Source organism: Lactuca sativa, chromosome 3, assembly GCF_002870075.4.
Source record: "Lactuca sativa cultivar Salinas chromosome 3, Lsat_Salinas_v11, whole genome shotgun sequence".
Taxonomy (NCBI): Eukaryota; Viridiplantae; Streptophyta; class Magnoliopsida; order Asterales; family Asteraceae; genus Lactuca; species Lactuca sativa.
This window is the reverse complement of record NC_056625.2, coordinates 6,837,539-6,841,778: the sequence shown is the minus strand read 5'-3', so window position 1 is coordinate 6,841,778 and position 4,240 is coordinate 6,837,539. Positions and strand designations below refer to the sequence as shown.

At 40.3% G+C, this 4,240-nt stretch overlaps 1 non-coding gene across 1 annotated transcript; it reads right to left on the bottom strand.

The window, feature by feature from the left end:
* Nucleotides 1-1,496: 1,496 nt before the first annotated feature.
* On the bottom strand, nt 1,497-1,603 carry LOC128133110 (small nucleolar RNA R71). The gene has a single exon (XR_008231299.1). It is a non-coding gene; the product is annotated as a small nucleolar RNA R71 (small nucleolar RNA).
* Nucleotides 1,604-4,240: the final 2,637 nt, after the last annotated feature.

Sequence of the window (4,240 nt, the reverse complement as noted above, 5' to 3'; positions counted from 1 at the left end):
TTAATTTAATATACGTAATTAATTAGAAACACGGTTCCCTGTGATCGACACCCGACTTACCCAAACTATATTGTAATCTGACTAGGTACACTGCCTATAAGTGCATAGATAGTTAAGTTTGTTAGCTGTGCTAGAGAACGTGTATTGTGACCATAATTGCGTTTATATTACAAATCTTACATAGCATAATTACATTCATAATTAGTTCTGTGTTTAATTATGTGTGAATATACATGGTTTGACATGAATTAGTTAATTATTGGTAAAGTTAGAACTAAATTACTAATACAACTAAAAAACTAACTTAATAATCCGTAATCATTAGCTAGCCATAAGGAACAAGTGGATTCAAACTAAACAAGAGTGTGTTTTTACTTATTGAATTTGATTTAAGTTCATCTGATCTTGTAAAATCAGATAAAACCCCTTTTAAACTTGTTAATAATTAGGTTAATTTAATATACGTAATTAATTAGAAACACGGTTCCCTGTGATCGACACCCGACTTACCCAAACTATACTGTAATCTGACTAGGTACACTGCCTATAAGTGCATAGATAGTTAAGTTTGTTAGGTTATAAATATTAAAAATAGTGAGTACTTTTTTGCACATCAAGTTTTTGGCGTCGTTGCCAGGGAACGGCTTAGTTTTTTAGCTTATTTATTTGCATTAAATTAATCGATCCTTCTTGTGGGGTAAAAACCACAAAAAGTTAATTTTTCAGCAAAATAAAATTTTTCTGTTAGTCACAGAGTCCAAGACGTGGACTATTAAAAAACTAGATTTTTAGTTTGTAGTTAGTTTTTCTTATTTTAGTTTAGTTTTACGTTTTTAGTTTAGCAAGTTACAGGAGTTCATGACCAGAAGCTCAAACACACACTTGGTGCCACCACTTGAAGATCACGAGTCTGCACTTCACAAGAAAAGACTCCCTTACAAGAATTAAAGTCAACTTTTTCTAGGAAGTCGGGAGAGTCAAGCTCATACGCGAGGCACAAGAGCAATCTTGAGCATTTGGATCATACGCCCGTCCAAACCGAGTCCGAAAGCGATACCGAGCCGGAATTTGAAGAACACACGAGCGAATCCGAGAACGAGCCAAGGAACGAGATGGCAGCAATTGAAGAAATGTCCATGGGAGCTTACAAAAAGCGGATCTGAGAAGATGTGGGTCCCGGTTTAGTCCAACCCGCAATACCTGCCACTGCCACATTCGAGCGGAAGGGACACATATTGACTGCACTAAAGGACATCCCATTTTTCGGGAAAGATCATGAGGATGCTTTTAAGCATCTAGATGAAGTCAACGACATTGCGGATTACTTCAATGTCCCAAATGTCAACAGAAACACAGTCTTGCTTAGGATGCTTCCCATCACTTTCAAAGGAGCTGCTAAGGAGTGGTTAAAAGCACTTCCACCGGGTACAATTACCACTTGGGCTTAAATGCGTGAGCAATTCCTGGACCAGTTTTGCCCACCATCCAAAATAGCCAAACTCAAGAAGGCAAAAGCCAACTTTGAGCAACAGCCGAGGGAGTCATTATACGAAGCATGGGAGCGGTACAAGGGCTTGCTTAGAAATTGCCCTCAGCATGATCTAAATGTGCGGCAAGAGATGTCAATCTTTTATGATGGGGTCAACGTGATGACAAGACAACTCCTTGATTCTCAAGGACCTTTGACAAAGAAAATCTTAGGGAGGTCAAGGAGCTAATTGAAGAATTCGCGAAGCACTCTCGCGAATACCACAACCCGAGGCAAGATGGAATCAAAGGCAGTGAAGGGGCCCAAACTGAAGAAATAGCAGCTGTAATGGCCATGTTGAATAATATGGATCGAAGGATAACACAAATGGACCAATCGATACATGCCATAAGAGTGGGTTGCGAGAGATACAGTGGTCCACACTTGACCAAGGACTGCAATGTAGATGAGTTTGGGAACAGAAAAGCTCAAGTGTGCTACTCTAGTGGGGATAAATTTGATGAGGACTGGAGGAAACCGAAGAAGGAGTGGTTTCCATATGAAGAGTATAAGAAGCAAAAAGAAGAGAAGTATAGGCAGACAGGTCGAGGCCTTTATCAGAAGGAGCAGCCACCAGCCGAGAAGAAACCCGACCTAGAGACCATTTTGATGAAGTTTATGGAAGCTTCGGAAAAGAGACACGATGCCACTGATTCTGCTATTATGGAACAACAAACTTTTATAAAAAATCAGCAAGCCTCCATCCACAACCTTGAAGTACAATTTGGTCAACTAGCCACTCTAGTTCATGAAAAATTGTCCTCGAAGAATCCCAAAGTGAAGACCCAATCTCACGTAATGGCCATCGATACTGAAGAAGAAGCAATCTCTGAGTTCCTGGAGGCATTGGAAGAAGAACCGCAGCAGCCCGATCTAAAACCCAAGAAGTCAAAGTTCGAAAGTGAAAAAGTTGCTGAAACAGCTTCGCCACGACGTGGCACTCCTCTGGCCACGACGTGGCGCATGTCTGATCAAAAATTCTTTGAACCCATTCCATCTTATCAGCCACCTTTTCCATTTCCAACCCGAGCTGCACTTAGTCTACTGTAGAAGGAACATTTAGAGTTTGTAAAGCATGTGAAGGGGATTCCGATTAATACCCCCTTTGTCGAATCCTTATCCAAAACTCCCGAGAACCAGAAATTACTGCAAGATTTGATAGACACTCGCAGACAATTAAAGAAGCAGTCAAAGGTGATTCTAAGTGAACAAACCTCAAAAGCCGTGTTGGGAGAAACACCAGAAAAGATGGGGGATCCTGGACGCCTCACTCTTCCGTGTGATTTTGGTAATAAAATGAAGGTTAATGCTTTAGCCGATTCTGGGGCTAGCATTAATTTGATGCCTTTTTCATTCTATCAAAAATTGGAGATCCAGAAGATGAAGGCTACAAAAATGAAGATTCACATGGCAAATCGTTCGGTGACACAACCCCGGGGCATCGTGGAGGATATTTTGGTGCAGATTGGAAAATTTGTTTTTCCAATAGACTTTGTAGTTTTGGATATGAAGGAAGATCCAGATGTTCCAATAATCCTTGGTCGTCCATTGCTTAACACTGCTGGAGCTCTTGTTGATATTCGTGAGTCTAAGCTCACTTTGAGGGTTGGACATGAACAAGAAGTTTATGGAATACAAGATGGCTTCCAAGAGGATCATGTTCAAGAAGAGGTGTTCACAATTAATGAAGACAATGAATTAGAAGAACTGGAAAAGCTTATTGAAGAAGAGATCAAGGCAGTTCATCAAGTCAAAAGAACAAAACCGAGGGCATCTGTTCCATATTTGATTGAAGTCATAGCTTACAAGAGTCCGCCTTCTTGGGTGAGCAAAGAGGATGAGGAAATGACAAGTGATGAAGAGGAGGTCACTTCAAGAGTGACAAAGCCAGTAATGAAAGAGGAGGAGGATGTTATGGAGTGCAAGGAACAAACCAAGGGCACAAAACGCAAGCTTGAAGAAGAGGGGAAAGCTAAAAAGGAGAATACAAAGAAGGCGTATAAAAGGCGAGTTCAAGCTTACAAGAGGCGATTCAAGGAACAAAAGATCTTGGTGGTGGACTCTTCAGAAGATTCAACGTAGAAGGCACGGAGTCCAACTCAAGACTCCAAAAAAAAGAAGCGCTTCTCGGGAGGCAACCCGAGCTTGGTTTGCATTTTCTTTTCTTTTAATTTTTTTTTAGTTTTTAATTAGGAAAGATAACAACTCATCATCTAATAACTGATACTTAGTAAAGAATTAGCTGTGGGAACTTTAATTAATGAATGAGATGCAAAGTAGTTAGTTAAAATGTAAGATTTTATAAAATTTTCCAATCAGGCAATTGCCACGTCGTGGGCTGATGCAGCCACATCGTGGTAAAAAATGAAAACACGGGACCAAATGATAGTTTTAAAGTCCACGACGTGGGCATAGCCAGCCACGACGTGGCCTTTAAAAAGTCACGGGGGGACCATTTCCTTAAAACCCTTTGACCAACATCCCCATCCCCCATTTGATACTGCCGCACGAACAGGAACAAAAAAACCCCACAGCCAATTTCTTAATCTACTTCCAATTTCCTTGCAAGTTCTTGTCAATTACCTCTACTTGGTATGTGTTCTATTCATTAATTGTGGTTAGTTCTTACAATTTTAGATTTTCATGGTTAGGGTTTATTTGATTCATGAAATTGGTTGAAACTAGTTGTTAATTCTAGGTTGCATGTCCCTT